Consider the following 20,219-nt stretch of genomic DNA (forward strand, 5'->3'; position numbering starts at 1 on the left):
TCAGGAAGCGTTATTCTTCCTACTATCATCACATTTGCTAGTTGACTGCAATTTTATTCTTTCCTTACATTTCTTATATTATTTCCTTGCGTGTTTCATATAAACTAGTTTATAAAAACTTATTCCTATCCTGTAACATTTTCATTTATAAAAACTGTATACTTTCACGTAATATAGTTAAGTTTATTAAACTTTTTTTTTAAGTTTATAAAAGTTTATTCATATTAAAAATTTTTAAAGTTATAAAGTTTTTAATATATATTAAAAGATTTTAAAAGTTCATATTAAAATTTGATAAAAAAAATATATAAACTTTTTTTCATAAAATTTGTTATTTTTTTAAGTTTTTAAAAATTAAATAATTTTAAATATTACTTTTGTTTAAATAAAACTAATTGTATTTTTTAATTTTATCATTGTAATTTAGTTTATTTTTAATCAAGGAGGTTATTTTTCGTTTTTTAATCAAAGGGGATAATTTTATTTTATTTTTTTGCTAACCATTATTTTGCTATCATGTCTACTTTTATTCTTGAAATTAAATTAAATAGTTCCAATTATCATTCGTGGAAAACACATATCTCGTTTATTTTTCGTTTCAAACATCTTTTGGATGTTGCAACTAATAAAAGTTTAGAGCCCGCTACAACTACTCCTCAAGCCGACCAAAACAGGTGGAAGGCTCAAAATGAGGAAACACTTGGTTTAATTGGTATTTCAATGATTCTTGAATTGTATGTTCTAATTGGAAATTGTACAAAAGCCTACGAAGCATGGGAAATTTTAAAAACTTATGATAGTTCAAATAAATCCCGAAAAATTCAGCTTCAAGATCAACTTGAAGACGTCAGGTATACGGATTTTAAATCTATGGATGAATTCTTATTAAAGTTTGATTCTATTAATAGTCAATTAACTAGTTTAGGAGTTAAACTAGCTGATAAAAGTTTAATTCATCTTATTCTTAAAAAATGTCTTCCTCGTCAATTTCAGCAATTTATTACTAATATTCATGCTCAGCTTGCTATTCTTAGTTTAGCTACTCAATTAACTTATGATATTTTTCGTAATTTATTACGTCAAGAGGAAGCTAAATTAATTCAGTTTGGTACTCTTAAAAGTAGTGAACATGCTTTTATGTCTAAAAATCAAAATCATAATAATAATTTTAGATCCAATGATAATAATCATTATTCTAATAATAAATTTCATTCTAAATCTTATAATAACAATTTTAATAATAATCAAAAGAATAATTATTCTAAGAGGCCCCATTGTACGTATTGTGGTAAGGATGGTCATGTGACTAATAATTATTTTAAGAAACAAAATGGTAAAAAGCCAATGACCCAAAATAATCAAAATAATCAACAACATAAACCTAATTATAAGAAAGATAATCATAATGGTAATTCATCTTATCATGCATTTACTTGTAGTTACAGTGTTTCAAAGCCTCGAGTGGATTAGTGATTCTGGTGCATCTCAACATGTTACTTCTCATAAAGAAATTTTTTATTCTATGCATCCTGATACTTCAAATATTCCTGTTCAACTTGCTAACAATTATACTTGTAAAGTAGAAGCTATTGGTGATGTCAATGTTCCTAATGGTAAATTACATGATGTTCTTTATGTTCTTGAATTAAAATCAAATTTGCTTTCTATTGCTAAGCTTTACCAAGATTATAAGATTGAATTCTATAAGGATATGTGTTATATCATTGATCCAAAGCATAACCAAGTTATTGCTAATGCTAAAATGGACAATGATAACTTATTCAAATTTTATGAGTTTGCTCGTTCAAAGTATTATTTGCTTACTACCATTGATTTTAATGTTTGGCATGAAAGACTTGGCCACATAAATTCAAACAATATTGCCTTGATGCAAAAAGCAAATATGGTAGATGGATTGCCTAGCATTGTTTCGTCTAGGATTGTATGCACAGGATGCATGAGTGGTAAGATGCATAGGGAGCCCATTCCTCATGGTCAATCATGGAGGGCAAATCATAAATTGCACCTCGTTCATAGTGACCTTTTGGGACCCATGGAGAATACCTCCATCCAAGGATCAAGGTATGCACTTACATTTGTTGATGATTTTTCCAGGAGAACTTGGATCTATTTCCTTCATAGCAAAGATCAAGTTCTTGATGTTTTTACTGAATTTCATATGTTTGTTGAAAGGCAATCTGGTTTTAAGATTAAAACCCTTAGAACTAATAACGGTAAGGAATATGTTAATAATGCATTTAATGGTTATTTGAAATCTTTTGGTATTAAACATGAGCTTACTATTCCCTATACACCTCAACAAAATGGTGTAGCGGAAAGGAAGCATAGAACCATTGTTGAAATGGCTAGATGTTTATTGCATGCTAAGAATACGCATTATAAATTTTGGGTTGAAGCTATGGCTTGTGCTACTTATCTCATTAATAGAACACCTACCAAAGCCTTAAAAGATATAACTCTTGAAGAAGCTTGGTCTGGTAGAAAGCCTAATTAAAGCATTTAAGGATTTTTGGTTCCATTGCTTATGTGCATAAACCTAAACAAAAGAAGCACAAATTAGATTCTAAATCTTCTCCTTATATATTTGTTGGTTATGATGAACATTCTAAAACATATAGAATTTACAATCCTATCAGTAACAAAGTTAAAGTTGCTAGAGATGTTTGTATTGCTGAAAATGGTATTCATAATTGTTCTAAAGTGCGGGATAATGAATTTGTTGAAAGTAAGGTTGTGGTTGTGGACGACAAACCTCCTCTAAACCCTACTCCTAATGCATCTATTTCTAAAAGTGATAGTGATGATGATCATAATAATTCTACTCCTAATGATTCTTCTTCTAGTGATGCTTCTATTACTTCTAAAAGGAAGCCTAAATGGTTTAAAACTTTGATTCAAGAAAGTGATGATTATTTAGCTAGAATGGATAAACTTAAGGCTATACGAATAAATTATTGCAATTATGCTTTGATATCTACTATTATGAATTTAAATGATCCTAATTCTTTTGGGCAAGCTAAAAATCAACCTCATTGGAAAAAAGCTAGGCAAGAAGAATATGATACTTTGCTTGCTAATCAAACTTGGGATTTAGTTCCTTTACCTGAAGGTAAAAATCTTGTTTCTTGTAAGTGGTTATATAAAACTAAGTTAAATGCAAATAATGAAGTTACTAAGTTTAAAGCTAGATTAGTTGCTAGAGATTTTTCTCAAATTGAAGGTTTAGATTATAATGAAACTTTTGCTCATGTTGCTGAAATGCCTACTATTAAACTTGTTCTTGCTTTAGCTTCTAATATGAATTGGCCTATTCATCAAATGGATGTTAAAAGTGTTTTTCTAAATGGTGATTTACATGAGGAAATTTATATGTCTCAACCTCAAGGTTTTGTTAAGGAAGGTAATGAACATTTAGTTTGCAAGTTAAAGAAATCAATTTATGGTTTGAAACAATCTCCTAGAGAATGGTATTCTAAGATAAATGCATTCTTTCTTTCTCAAGGTTTCATTAGAAGCAAAAATTATTCAAATTTATATATTAAACATAGTGAAGATTGTTGGTGTTGGAAATAAGCCACACCCGGACCGACGATGGACTGGTCCAAGAGGGGCCAGTAGCTCAGTGGTAGAGCACTCCAGCAGCGTATGGAAGGTCCTAGGTTCGAGTCCTAGCTGGTCCATGTCTCAACATGGTATCAGAGCCAGATCCAGGCTAGGAGCTCCAAGCACACGAGAGGTGTGGCTTAAGGGGGGGTGTTGGTGTTGGAAATAAGCCACACCTGGACCGACGATCGACTGGTCCAAGAGGGGCTAGTAGCTCAGTGGTAGAGCACTCCAGTAGCGTACGGAAGGTCCTAGGTTCGAGTCCTAGCTGGTCCATGTCTCAACAAAGATGACATTGTGATTATTATTTTATATGTAGATGATTTAATTCTAACTTCAAATTCCAGTTATTTGATTTCTAAAATTAAGTTTCAACTCAATCAAAAATTTCAAATGATTGATTTAGGACTTTTACATTTTTTTTGGGAATGCAAATTTGGCAAACAAGTAATGGTATTTTTCTATCTCAAAGTAAATATGCTCAAGATCTTTTAGACAAGTTTAAAATGAATGATGCTAATCATGTTTCTACTACATGTGAATTAGGCACAAAGTTAATGCTTGATATGCAAACTCCATTAGTTGGTGCTACTTTATATAGACAGTTATTTGGAAGTTTAAATTATTTAACTCTAACTAGACCAAATATCGCTTATGGTGTAGGTTTAGTTTCTAGATTTATGTCTAAACCTCAACAAACTCACTTTAAAGTTGCAAAAAGAATTTTGAGATATATTAAAGGAACTCTTAATGTTGATTTATTTTATGATGCAAATTGTGATTTTACTTTAAAAGGATTTACTAATTCATATCTAGGGGGAGATCCCAATCCATTTCTTGGAATAGTAAGAAACAACAGTCTACTTCACTTGGTTCCACAAAAGCTGAATATAAAGGATGCACTAATGCCTCTAAAGAAGTCTTATGGCTTAGAAGATTGCTTGAAGATTTGGGGCTACCCCAACCAGATCCAACACCTTTGTTTTGTGACAATCGAAGTGTCATTGCCTTGGCTAAAAATCCCATCTTCCATGCAAGGACCAAACATATTGCTCTCCAACACCACTTTATTAGGGAACAAATTGAAGACAAGCAAATTTCACTTCTATATTGCAAGGGCAAAGATCAAGTTGCAGATACTCTAACAAAGCCACTTTGTAAAGAGAAGTTCCAATTTCATTGTAAAAATCTTGGTTTGCAACCCATTGAAGGGTTTCATTGTAAACTCCCCAAGTAAAGCTTAAGGGGGGGTGTTAGAATATTTAATCTTTACTTGGCTTAGGTTTATTTGTATTTAGTTTGGGATATTCCTTTGGAATCTCTACATCTAATTTGTCCTCTAGTACATGTGTGAGGACAAGTCATTTCTTTTATTTTCCTTTATTAAAGAGTATTAGTTTATCCTCTTTAAGAGGATGCTAACACATTGCACACACATATTATGAATGGTGGCATTCATAGATTTGGGAGTTACTTTGTATCTCCTTTTCTCATCTCTATTTAAGAGATGCTTCTTTCATTCTTCTTTTTGGATATCATTGTAATGAGCTCTCTCTCTCTCTCTCTCTCTCTCTCTCTCTCTCTCTCTCTCTTTAGGCTTTGCCTTCATTCATAATACATAAGGGGTTTTTCTTTGCTTTTCCCCTTTCAAAAGCTCTTATGTCTCCTCTTCAAGTTTTAGGTGATTGCTCTCAAGTTGCTCTCTACTTTGGTAACATTGCTTCAATCAACATACTTACTTGGATTTATTTTTCATTTTCTTGCTCTTGTATTTCCTTTCAGTATTCACAAAAAGCTATAAAGTAAGATCCCAGCCTCACTCCTATTGATGATTGTAGCTTCGGTCATATTAATCTAACCAATGAAGTCATACAAGTGAACAATTGATATCTATCCTTTCACATAGTTGATTGATGTATTTACCTTGATGATATTAAATCATGATTATAAATAAGCATGTATATATATATCTATATATATATATATATATATATATATATATACACATACATGATTATTATATAAATCATGTTATTCTGGAAACGATTATAATCATCATCACCGATCTATGATTAAATGATAAAGAAAATCGATCATACAATGGATCGATTAAAGATCATTATGTGCTTAACCATTAATGAAGTTGATTATGTAAACCGATGAATCTGTTTGTATTGATTAAGAAGTCTAAACCAATATCGATCATGGAAATCGATGTCTATGTTATATGGACTACAATCATGATTTGATTATAAGAATCAGTTTATGAATATCGATATATTGATCAATGGAATGATCAATATAATCGATCATTATGCTAAAACGTTTCGGTACTTAACATGCGTTTAATATAAAACGATAACTAAATCGTTCATCGCTGTTTATGAAGTATGTCTATGAAGAGACATGAGGCATGTCTATTCATAAGACATCTAACCAAACATATATATGGATGAAATCGATTCAAATGGCAAACACAGAAATCTACAAGTGCAAGCCAAAGACATCTAATGTATTCTGATCAAAATTGAACTAAGAGTATTCTTATTATCTCAGCGATATTATTGAAGACATAGTTAATAAATATATTCAAATAGACAAAGCAATAACAGAAAACAAATCAGATTACTTTAACAACTCCAAACCACCATCGAGTTTCAACACCATTGAGCAAAGCTGCAAGTTACAACAGTAAGCTACAAAGGTGAGAGCATTAAACAAGTCCTCATTGGTTGAGTGAGAGCATTAAGAAGAGAGAGCAACGGCACGATGAAGGAAAATGCCAAGTCTTCATCTATCAACTGTTCAAGTTTCATTGTTCAACACGTCCGTCAAGAGCTCAAGCCTTAAAGGTAAAGATAAGCCTTGGCCCTTCATACTTTGGTATTTGTATTTTTAATTTTAAATGTTCATTCCAAAATCTCAAATCTATGATCATGACATTTGTTTTCAGTTCAAATAATACAATGTATTGTTCATAAAATCGTAGATAATTATAAAATGTTGTTTTCAGGGTTGTTGAACTGCTGTTTTTCACAGTTAGACAAACTAAAACAGCATTTAGGGTTTACATTTTAACTTTACATTTATACTAGTATCTATGTTTTAAAATTTATTTACTGATAAAAACAGCAGTTTGACAACCCTATAAACAGCATTTAGGGTTTACATTATATTTATAACAGCAGTATTCAGGTTTTTAAATTTATTTATTGCTTTTTTATTTTATTTTTATTTTTTTGCAAATTTCTATAATATCTGATTAAAAGTTAATTTAGAATTTTATCTTTTGTTTGTCCTCTACTTTTGCTCTTCATGCCAACTGAAGTAAGAAAAAAATCTTTGTTTGACAAAGGTTGCAAAACAAGGATTCCTTTGCTTCTACACTTTGTATGACCTAAAGTTTAAAAGCAAAAAAATCCTTGTGTCTTGAACACTTGTATTATGACATATGTATGGTTTAAAGTTTAAACCATGAATTTCATTTCTTTTAGTCTCACTATGAGTTCTCACGGCATGAGTGAAAGTGACAGAGTCAATCTATGGGGGTTGAATTTGGGACTCTGAGTAAAGATGTGGTGGGCGGTGAAGCAACTAGTTCTATCAGGAGTCCACATTAAATCCCCTTTCTCAATGTTGGAAACCTTTGCCAAGGGTCCCTTCAATAATAAGCTCCCTTGAGACAATTTGCAACCAAACTACAAGCAAAGCCTGCAATATCAAGGGGCACTAGGCTGTGGAAGTATCATTCTATCAGCTTGAATTTCAAGGCAACATAATTAGAATTAATGCATGCCTCCTCCACATTGAAGGCAAAGATGTGGGCCCATGCCTTGTCATTCAAACAAGGGGCTGAAATAAATAAATTGAAATGTTTGGATGATGACCAAACACCTGTAGTTGCTTCTATGCCACCAAGAGGTCCTACTCTACTAGTACTAGAAATTTTCAAGAGCCACAATTTCCTAATTTTCCATATAGGTCAAGGGCAGCAAAGCCTGGGGAACTGAGTGACTAGTGATGCTCCAACTGCAATTGTAAATTTTTCAATGTACGAAATATGGAAGAGAAAAATGATGCCATTGGCAAATCATTCTTTGCTAATGGCATTCTGATCCATGTGGTTTCATCTCCTTATCATAAAAAGGTTGTGGCAAAGATAATAAGAACAGTACCTTCATATGTGCCACCATGGGAGACAAACTTCAAGACAACAATCTTAGAATAGGAAGTACTCGAAGATTAATATTTTAATGGACAAAATGAAATTTGTATAGATCACTACTAGATGCAACATGGTCATGGATGGGCAGACAAACATTAGGCATCATCCACTCATCATCATCATGATCACAGACTTACATGTATAAAGGGCCCTTACTTCCTTATAGTTGTTGATTGTTCAAAGCACAAGGATGTTAATTATCAGTTCCAAATCTTTAGAGATGCTACTCAGAAGGTTGGGCCAAATAATGTGGCGCAAGTAGTGACATGTGCAGCCTATGTTTGCAAAGGTAGAGAAGAATTGATTCAGGCAACCTAACAAATATGTTTGATGGACTTGTTATGTGCATGACATGAGTAATGCACTTAAGAACATGGGAAAAATTGATTGGATCAAATGGGTTGTTAATGATGTTAAAGATGTGCAAATGTTTATCTACAAACACCACACTCTACATGCAATATTTAGAACCTTCTTCAAGAAGGAATTTTTAAAATATGTAGAGACTAGATATACAACATACTTCATTATCATCAAGATGACACTTGAGTTGCAAGAGGCATTGCAACTAATGGTCATGACCCATGACAACAAAGTAGAATTGGTGGCCTAATTCTAAGTCAACGCAAAAGAAGAGGGTGAATTAGGTAGTAAAAACGACATTTTTGAGCTGATGTAAAATACATTGTCTCTATTATTTCTCTAATCTTCAATCACCAAATATGGAGACACTAATGCACTTAGCCTTGGACAGGTGTATGCATGCATCGAAAAATTGCTTGGCCAAATGAAAGTCATTGTACAAGAGGACCCCACATTGCAATTATATCATGAACATATTCAGCCAATCATTCAACTAATGTGAGAGAAACTCAACACTCCCTTGCTCATGGTTGCTTGTGATTGAACCTGAAGTGGTATGAGCAAAGGCTTGGTAAAGTTAGCCCTATGAAGGATGCTAAGGTCAAAGCAAAGTTCATGAAGGCTATTCAAAAGATGTAAAGTGTTGGGATGTGGCTACCATTCATACTAAGTGGACAAAATTTGCCACTCTTGGGGAAATCTAGAAATTTGTCAATGAAACTAGTAGTGGTGCACATAGAGATCCTTGGAAGGAATATCACTAATACAAAGCTGATAGTGGGTTTGGTGTGAATGTGCTTCTAAAAGACACTTGTTAAAGTCTGCGCAAGCCAAACATCTAGCCACAAACTTTTCAATTGGTGGTTGGGGACCAGCAAGGAACTAAGATGCTAAGAGTTTTTGATGATCCAAAAGGTACTTATTGAAACTCAAACATTTTTATTAAATTTTGTGCTCATCTCATTATAGAAGAAAACATGCAATTCACTATTGAATCAGAGTAGGTCAATGGCAACCAAATCCGACCATAACTAGAAAAATAATACTCTCCATTGAAAACAAGAGCAAGAAGTATATAATTGATTTTAAAAACCACACAATAAGTGAGGAAACAACTCCCTTTGTTTCATGAGATTTGGACTCTGAAGAAGAGTAGATAGAGAAGCATGATTAGGGTCTAATGGAACTATATGTCGAAAGTAATTTGAAATTGCAGTTGCAGTCATGCTTGAAAGATGAAACAAATTCTGCTTGTGGCCTATTTCACTGGAAAATGGAGTATGAAGTATTTCCATCGAAATGTAGTTTTATTGAAGCTATGGAGATCAATCAAGATGAACATAGATTGTGCAATGACAAGCAGCCAATGAAAGATGACTTTGAAAAGATGTATAGTTTAAGTGCGCTTGACAAAGTACAAGATTCCAAAATTAATAAAGGTACATCTCAAAATAATAATATTAATAACTTTTGATTTGGAGCCTATGAATACTTGTTATCCTAAAGAATGTGAAGGTACCTACTTGTGTTGTATATTTCAGCACAATATCAAAGTCAAAATAGGCAAGCATCACAAGAAAATTACAAAAAAGGGAAAAGCATCATAAAGTGGGTCAGACAAAAAAGTAATGAAGCCATAGAGGAAAATAAAGCAAATAGTGTGAGGGTTTATTCAAAACTTGATGCGTTCGACTATATGTTGTAGCCCATGTATGACCTATAGTTGGGCCTTCTACATATTGTAATATAACCTATCAATTCTAATCCTACTAATGACTATCTACCTCCAGTATAATGGCAACTATCTCTGCCTACAATGATGACAGGAACTCAAAAAGAAAGACAATAATTTTGTTAATGTGGCAGGAACTCAAACTTAACAGAGCAACGAACTAAACGTTAATGTGAAGGCAAGAAATCAACATAAGAACATCTCTGTCTGAGAAGAACAACAAATCATAAAACAGAACACCCAAAAAAAAATATTTCTGCAATACAAAGAAGGATGATTACAATTTATTGACTGCAACCTTAATACCAATTACACAAACCCAAAAACCGCTTTGGGCCAATCCTTCTTTCCTCTTATTTCTACCTCGCTTCGTCCGTCCGATTCCTTTCAGCAATCAATCTTATCTCCTCTCAAACTACAAATGAAAACCCCCTCTTATTCCCACTCTGTCTATGTTTCACTTCCTTCACCCAATTCCTTCACTCTATTCAATTGATGACAAATCTCCACCATCAATCTGTTCCGCCCCACCTCCAACTATCTCAATCAGTCCTTCCATTTTCTCCCGATCAATTTCTCTGATCCCTTCCAAACCCCATGTCGAGGAAAGAAAAGCTCCCGATCAAAAATTGTTCTGCCAACTCTCACCGTTGCTCCATCATTTTCCCAACAACCATAACTAAATTTTCACAAACTGCCTCCGGCAAAAGAAAATGATTGACGATAAGGGATCCTAGATCCTCCTTCGTCAAACCCGAATCTCCCAAATTTAGGCAACAGCAACATGTAGAGAGAAGAGAAGCTGACTCCTAAACCACTCAACCAAGCCAAAATTGAACAAAATTACAAAACTGAAATAGGCAAACAAGAGGGCAAAAAGTGGACCGATGCTCCCGCATCACCTACTATCATACAACCTATTGCAGACACTGTTGTACAAGTACATATTTATGTCATATGTCCTGGGCAATCTTTTGTACAATTATTGTGTGTTATCTTTTCCATACAGCAATCTATTGTTTTTATCACAATATGACTTGCCTTGGCTACATTAACTCCTACATCGTACGACTTCCTAGTTGACTTCGACTATACAAACCGTCCTATCATCCACCATATGACTGAAAGGAGTTCATTCTTTGCCCACCATACAGCTGAAAGGTTTCTAAGTTCTACTCACTGTAAAACTCTGCCTTGACAGCAATTTTTTGGTATGTCTTCTACAAGCAACTTCAATAATATGGTATAGGCAAGAAGATTTCGAAATTAGTTGGAATAACTATTAGGATTTAAAATTTATTCGTCAACACATTCATTCTAAATGGGCCTACCTCAAGATAAAATTTGCATTTCAAGAACCACAACAGATACAAGACAAAGTATGCCCCTTTCATTGTATAGCTGCTACCAACATTCCCTACATTGGACTGTACAACCCACAACAATAGTTCACCATATACGACTCCAAAAATTTATCAAGCTACAATCCAGTACTTGTCTATACATCCTGCTAAAATAAACAATGGCTCTTCTACTAAATCTATCCAACCTTCTGTCATTAGCTCTTTCTCAAACTACACAATGGACAGAAATAGATAATCACTCCCTCGAGTTGGTGAATTGGATTAAAGAATATCCATGGTATATGGTGATACTAAAAAAAATTCTTGAAGCACCTATAATATGCTCTCGATTCAGTGATCCACTAGGTGAAGCATTCTGAGAGTTCAATATGCAATCAAATTGGGTTCTCGTTTGTTTGGTCCTCAACCACAATTAATTAAATCATATGGCCATTCACAACTACATTCTCCAAACACTAGCCTGCATTTGGTTCTACTAGTGATCCACATGGACTCCCATCTACTAGTGATGAAATCTTATTTTAGTCAACTTTCCTCTCTAAAACCTACTGAAACAATCACTACTGATCTTCATCCATCTTTCATTGTGGAATGCTCATTAGTTGTGAAACAATTAGATTATGATCAGCGTGTTCTAGTTGCCAATAAGAAGCATCAACACAAAAGTACTTCCTCTACAACTGTTACATCCCACTTGTGTCCTAGATATTTTGATGTTATTTTTGTTAATTTTATGATCAGATTAATAGAATGCAGATATAAGACAATTCAATCAAATTTTCACAGCATATACTCTGGGAAAACCCTCCAACATGAGGGAGAAAAACCCAGCAACAAATGTCTCTTATTATATTAATCAAATAGCAAGATGTCTTTACAATAAATCACTTCACCCCTTGAAGCTAGATGTATGAAACAATCCACACTTGATGTTACACAAACTGTTGGTGGTGATATTCGATCTGCCTTGAATGTGTGGACTGTGATTGTGAGTGTATATTGATTGCCAAGGAGGGGAGAATCGATCTCCCTTTATACCTGAGCAAAGGTGACTCTTTATCAAGAGTCGGCTCCCTTCGAACCAAGACCACCCTTCATTAGAGCACGGCGACCTTTCATAAGGGTGGTGAACTTCTCCAAAAGTCGCCCCCCTTAATAAATATATATTTGTTTTCCAAACAAATGCATCTCACTTTATTAATTATCGGACAACTCCAAATATGCAATTGGCCATCGGCGAATTGCATATTTGGTGAAATCGGCCCCAAGGAGACTCCCGCAGATACATACGACAACAATTTTATGCTTTGATACTTGTGCTCAATACATTGGAATGATGATTCACAACATATATGTTGATGATTTAGTATTAATCATGATGGAATATGATATGTTTGCTTTTGTTATCAATAAGTGAAATGGCAGAGATATGATAGGATTTCAGACTAACTACTTGAATTTGACCTAGTGTGTGCAGGAGTTCGTCGTCCTCCGAGAAGGGAGGGGAAGTATCATCAGGTCAGGAGATAACGAAAGGAGGACTCTATGCCATCTGTAACCCTATTTGTAATTGAGACACATTATGTAACCTCGTTATCGTTAGCCACTGTGAGTTAGGTAACTCTATTTGGTTAGCGTAGATGATTAGGGTGCTTGCCCTCTTAAGTTTGGAGTTGATATTCTCTTCTTTCAACCAAACCATTTTGAGATCCAAATCTTTACTCTTTATGTTCCCTATGGTTATTGAACTTATTGAAGTTAATTGTTATTATTATTAAAAATATAACTACAATTCGCACGTGTGTGTATGTATATATACATATATATATATATATATGTACATCTATGTATGTATATATAAGTACATATATGTACATCTATATATATGTACACATATGGACATCTATATAAGTATGTATGTATGCATATATATATATGTACATATATATATACACACACACACACATATATATAAGTACATACACACACACACACATATAAGTACATAAACACACACACACACACACACACACACACATATATAAATAAACACGCGCACGCGCACATACACACACATATATAAGTACATATATGTATGTATTCAAGACAAATAAATACATACGTATACGTGCTTGTATCGACATGTATACATGTGGTATATGTTAGGATAACCAGTGAACAACTAATAGGGGGGGGGTGGGGAGGGGGTGAATCAGTTGTTAACAAATTATGAAACTTTAAGCACACAAAACCTTTTACCGGAATGCATAAACCAAAAACTGGAATAGCAAATATAACAATTAAGCACAGACATAAACCATAAACCAAATACCATGCATCCACAACACATAACACCAAGATTTGTACATGGAAAACCCGGTAAAGGGAAAAACCACGATGGGAGACCTACCCACATTCAGATAATACTTCTGCAGTAAGTATGTGATTACAATAATGGGCCTGCACATGTAGGAAGGCCAACAGCCTAGAGCGCACTGCTCATCACAAAAGGAGCCTCACTGACTACAAAAAAAATTCAGACTACAATTCGGAAATAAGAATGAGCTACAAGAATGGCATCTCTTAATGCCCGAGTACGGTTCCGGTTAAGCTCAATGCCGGAGGTCTTAAACCTCTTACACAAACCCAAATCGATCACCTATGATCGACCAAACCTTCTGCATATGATTACAACTTTATTCGCACACAGATAATCCCATAACCATGACCAACAATCTATAAAGAGATCTTACATCATATTTATACCAACCCGAGACCTTAACAATTAGGTCGGCCAGCTAAAAGATAATACAATAAATCCATTCCATAAACCCACAAACCAATGATAAACCAAGTCGGCCTAAGACCGAAACAACATTAACCAAATAATAAATCCAACCCGTAACGCATCGGGAGCATCCACCAACACGTTACATGAACCGGTCCATAACCTAGCAGAATAAGGCTGGACCTAAAATCGGTCACCATAAGCCAAATGAAATACCACCAATCAACTGGAACATGAACACGATAACCATCAACATCCTGAAAACCTTCTAGAAGCCGCACCAACATCACTTATCGAATTCATCAAAAGATCTTCAACGAAGCTCTGCCGGTAGAACCCTTACCGGTAACCAAAAGGCTTACTAGAACATATGATAGCTTCTGGATCACCATATCCCGAACCAACTGAATGTGACACACATCTGAATAACATAAATGACCGAGCCAAACCAATTACACCAATCGGAATATACCGAAGACAAATCTCCTGATCATCATCAAAGTCCAACCACTCTACCAAAATCCGGTAGACAACCAAATAAGCTAGTGTTGACATCAATGACAAACATCAATGCAACACATAATCAATTCCTCCAAATTGCCAACAGTATATATATATATATATATATATACTAATTCATTTGCAACGTAAAGTTTATTTTAAAATACTTTTTACCAATTCTTATTATGGCTTAATACGGAAGCCATATTCGCAGGGGCCTTGATTCATGTATAAGATTATTATTATCTTTTATTAAAGCACCACTTAAATTATACATAAGCCAATGGGTTGGAAAGAATTATTTTCACTTAATTAAGCAATACTTGAACCCATGTTTGAGATGGGCACCGCCATATTGGTTGGGCGAATTACATGGCATGTCTCTCAAATTCGTATGAAATGAAATGAAATTGGAATTGGAATTAGCCAAATTTGCCCAACTATTTTCTTATGGGAGATATAGAATCTTTTCTTTGAAATTAAAGAGAGGGCATTATGATATATCATTCTTTTCTCATTCATGGGAAGACAGCATTCTGGAGGAAAAATACTGTCAAACTCTTTCATTCTCGGGAATCATTCACTACGTTTTGTTTGGTTAGTTCTGTTGCAACATGACCTGAAGTAGCTCTGGTTAGCAGCGCTTCTGCTTAGCACATTCATGGAAGAATAGGGAGGAACCGTAGGAGCTGGGATTTCAGCAAAGGAAGCCACAGGGATTTCGTGCTTGCCACCACTTAACCAGGTCATGTTTCATATATTTCAAAATGACTTCATAACATACCTTCCATGCATCTTAATTCAATGAGAAAGAACTTAGATGTTTTCTTGAAATAAGCAAATGTTAAATCTTTGTTTAGAAGAAGTTTTGTATTAAAGATACTCAAGTTCGATAAGAAAGGGAATGTATTGGGAGTAAATCAGTGAGACTGAATATTACATTTCTAAATAAGCTAGAATACTCAGTAGAGAAATAGTGCTTATACTCGAATTATATATATTGTAATTGGTTACCAAGTGAAAGACTAGTGGTCATCCGTTAATTAAGTTTCTTAGAAAGAACCTATGTCCGGGAAGTTCAAGTTGCAACCGAGTAAGGTGTTGAACATTGACCTCATGCACTAGCGTGATTGCAATTACTTTTAAACCTATGGCCAAGGTGATGCCACTTACTATAAGCATCAATCAGTTCGTTAATCCAGATTTACAACCCAGTCAGAGGTCATACTAGTTAGGAGTAGCCTCTGGTGTGTGACCAAAGAGGGATTGTGTTGGGTTAAACAGCAGTCTCAAGCGGCATGAGTTCAACTTCTTGTTACCTCCCTACGAAGGGTCGGGCCTTTCCAGTTGGAAACGGCATGAGGGACTAGTAAGTCTGTGGTTGGGCAGAAAAGAGCCCTGATGATACTTTTCCCTCATAACAGGATTGCAAAGATTACTTGAAGGTTCAGAAAATATCCAAGAAGTTGTAAACTCTAAATCCTCTTTTTTCTTATGTTGTATTGTTAAGATTGATGGAAATAAGCTTATGCATTAGATTACATCTTTCCTAGTTTAATTCTCTGATTTTAAAAAAAATTGTTTATGGTTTCAATTTTCAATGATGCCTTAAAAGAGTTAGCTGTTGCAAGTTTTCCAATTGTTGAAATGCTGTTTATTAAAGTTGCATAGTGAATGCTTGTTACAACAACAGTGTCACGAGTTTAGAAAATCATAACTAACGTTAATTGATGATTACTTGTTTTCTTTGTCATCTGACCTGTTGGTTGTAAAATGATCTAAGCCATCAGATCTTTTGTTGAATGTTGTCATTATTTATAGAGGGCAATGCCTTTTCTCTTTGAGGGGGTTGGAAATTCCATTTCCAAACTGACCAGAATTTATGGAGAAAAGAGGAGCTAGAATATTGTAACTTACGTATTATTTCATTTCACGTTTTCCAATCAACTGGTTGGAATTTGCTGAGTAGAAGAGGGATTGGCATACTGCAGAATATTATGTGTTTCATTTCATGTCTTCTGGCTACATTAGTTGGACTTCCTCTTGTGGCTGTATGAATGTGATGAGTATCTAATGAATCTTGTGTTCATACAACTAGCACTTTGCTTGCTGTGAATTTGCCTTGTGTGGTTAGTCTGAGCACTTTGTTTCATTTTGTGGAGTATCTTGTTAAACTGCATCAATATTGGGTGTTTATGGGTCTTTCTTTATGATATGGAATCCCTTTGAAGATTGCACTATTCTTATGATACTGTGAGTTATCTGGTTAAGTAAGAATCAGTTTACTTTAGATTTGTCTATCTATGCATTCTGGAATTGCAATGGAAGTTAAAAATTTAGAATTTCTCTAACCCTTCTCATCTCACCCTATCTTTTGCTATTTTTTATAACCAATGTTTAGAGTAGGAACAATCATCGCTGGTATTGCATGTCTGATGCTCAAAAGGGGTTTCCAATAGAAAGTATTTTCAGATTCATAAGAACAGAAAACACCAGATTCAAGGTTAAGAATGGTATAAATCTCACTAAATTTGAGATCTGACCTTATTTCAGGATTCCAGCAGTACAATTGTGCAACTCCCTTTGGGTAAACAATAAACACAAGGAATAACTAAATTATCTTGCGAGCCAAGACCTGGCTACAAGGACCTTGGGGCAGTCATTTCCCATTCTTTGAGATTTGACTCCTTTCAAGAGAGGTGAGATACCCATTATTTCATCTAAATTGGGATACATGTGTCAAAATGACCCTTTAACAGGAGGCCTTAAATAGCAGGGTATTGACTGATGAGGGTTTCTCAAAACCACATTTGATGTTATTGTGTGTCTATGTATGGTTGTTTTAGTAGTGTGGTTCTTGTTTGTTTGTGTCTGCTTTTTATTAAAGTATCATTCCTAGGATTTTGAGCCTTTTTTACCCAACAATTTCTCTTTGTTTGAAAAATAGATTGAACTTTACATTTTAGAAATACCTCCCCTATAACCTCAATAAAGGGGTCAAGTCGAAACAAAGCATATCATCATTCAGTTGAGTGGATTCCTCCTCATCAGAGATTTAAGAAACTGAGCTATGATGGGGCATCTTGGGACAATCCTAAGTTGGTCAAGGCTGGTGGCATCAAGGCTGGTGGCATCATCAAATGTGCCTGGGATCATGTGTTGGAGGATACTATCAATGTAGATGTCAGCGAGAACAATAAAGCAACTGCAATAAAAATTGCAGAACACCTGATATTCGCCAACCCCTTTGTTATTAAGAAGTTGATTGTAGAAGGTGAATCTCTAATAATAATTGGAGCTTTAAAGTGAGAAGACCATCTTCATTGGCATTTGGACTGGGCACCAAGTGAAGAAAATAAATTGTAAACAGTGGTCGAAGGTATTCGGTGGGTTTACTCCTGCTGCAGGGTAACAAAGCTGCTGATTGCCTAGCCAACCATGGGGAAAATATGACAGATCTGAAGGTCACCCACTAATCCTCTCTTTGTAGGGCCTTGAATGTTAAGTTTTGATCAGATTTGAATAGGCAGGTAAATTTTAATTTTAGAATACTTTGATCACAATTGAATATCAATTCCAATTATGAATTCAGATATAAGTTCAATTTGCAGAGTAGATATCAGTTTGCTAAGTGTTTATATCTATATCACTCTGCTGGCAAATTCAGACTTCCTTAATTTCTCTTTATAATTACAGACTGTTCTATATGTTCATCAATCTGTGATATATATATCAGAGATTAATGCATCGGACTTCTTATCAGTTGATAATAATTACGGACTGTGTATTTCAATCACCACAATCTATATATATATATATATATATATATATATTCACGGATGCTGGATGTCGACTTCTTACTGTGTCACTGTATGTTATTCTCAGAATAACTTTGATCTGCTCATAGTATATTAACAATATCTTGTGTGTTGTATTTTTTAATGTAACCTTCCAAAGGAAACATATATGCTAATATATGATACTTCTTACTGTGTCGCTGTATGTTATTCTCAGAATAACTTTGATCTGCTTGTAGTATATTAACAATATCTTGTGTGTTGTATTTTTTAATGTAACCTTCCAAAGGAAACATATCTGCTAATATATGATATTGAGGGTTTCTTATAAGGTTGTGATTCTTCACCATAGAACCCAATGACCATTCACAACTTAGATCGGTTACCAACCAATTCAAATATAATCGGAATTATATATACACCGATTCAAACACAATTGGTTTATGTAAAACCAGATAGTAAACAAGACCTAATTGTTATTGACAAACCATAATTAATTGAACCGATTTAAACATAATCGGTTGCAATAATTAATCATTAATAACCCGATATAGATGGAATATGATAAGGCATAGTAATAATAGAAAAATCTGATAGAGTATGATTAATATGAATTAAATAAGGTTGATTGGTTAATCAAATGTGTAAGGCCGATAGGCCACTTACACATTTGATCTGCAGAGTCAGTATATAGGATTCCGACTGAAGCTACATCTTCAACATTGAAGACGTTACCTAGGAGAGGCTAATGTCCTCCTCAATTCCCAAGACCCCTTGTTATATTTCCCTTTTGAGCTCTAAAACAATCATCTTTTCATCTGCCTTCAACTTAGTATGCCTTCATTGTAATCTATTTTTTTACCCATAATTGGAAAAATATTTGACGATTTCAGGGATACAGGAGCTAGATACAAGCCAACTGTTTGAGCGAATGGTGGATAAGCCCTCAACAAGTTTCATTTGTGGCAGTTAAGAACAGGAATACTCCTAAAGAGGATTTTTGTGCTCAATGACTCCCGTGAGATAATTGTAGAGAATGAACAAAGTTGAGAACAAATTTAAGAACATTTTCAAAGGATCTTTTCCCCCCTCAGGTATGACCATCCATAAACTGTGAGGTAGATCATTTCAAAGTTGGAACACATCTCCTTGGAAAGCACCCCTATTTATACTACTTTCTTTCTCATCTTTGGAGGCTGAAAAGATCCTTCAAGTTATTCAAACTTCAAAGCATGGCACATGGTGGTAAGTCCTCTACTTTAGACTGCCTGTCATACTAACTTTCACAAAAACATCTGGACAGTGATTAGCAAAGGCTCATTAATAATGTGATCAGATGACCTGGGTGTGCATGATGTCAATTACGTCAATGCCAGGATGATTAAATCAATCAATTAAGGAGTGACAAAGTCAGGAAGGTCACAGTTTATGATAAACTAAAAGCACATCCTTTTTGTAGAGATACAGATGATTAAATGATCAACTAATGATGTCCCTAATTTGACTCCAGTGCATTTTTAATCTTCCTACTGCGATCTTTTGAAATAATTTTAGAACTGAGTATTGTTTTCTTCATCTAGTTATCATGGCACCATATGATACCAAAGGATCATCACTAGTGATATTGTTTTGAAATACTAATTAGACCCAGGTTAAATAATTACAGACATGATACATTATGCAAATCCTTTAGCAGGTTATGGGGCCCCATTTTGGCTCCTAGATGCAGTAATTAATAATGAAATGGCAATGCCCAACAGCCCTGGTCTAGTTGCAAGCCAGAGCAATTGTTTTGATGATTAGTGGGGTTCAAGCCTCGCTGGCA

The 20,219-nt window shown here is 34.5% G+C and overlaps 1 protein-coding gene across 1 annotated transcript in view; it reads right to left on the reverse strand.

The window, feature by feature from the left end:
- LOC131026819 (DUF21 domain-containing protein At4g14240) overlaps positions 1–20,219 on the reverse strand; it is a 127,439-nt gene that overhangs the window by 85,956 nt on the left and 21,264 nt on the right. The window lies entirely within an intron of this gene.

This window comes from Cryptomeria japonica, chromosome 1 (genome assembly GCF_030272615.1).
Source record: "Cryptomeria japonica chromosome 1, Sugi_1.0, whole genome shotgun sequence".
In the NCBI taxonomy this organism is placed as follows: domain Eukaryota; kingdom Viridiplantae; phylum Streptophyta; class Pinopsida; order Cupressales; family Cupressaceae; genus Cryptomeria; species Cryptomeria japonica.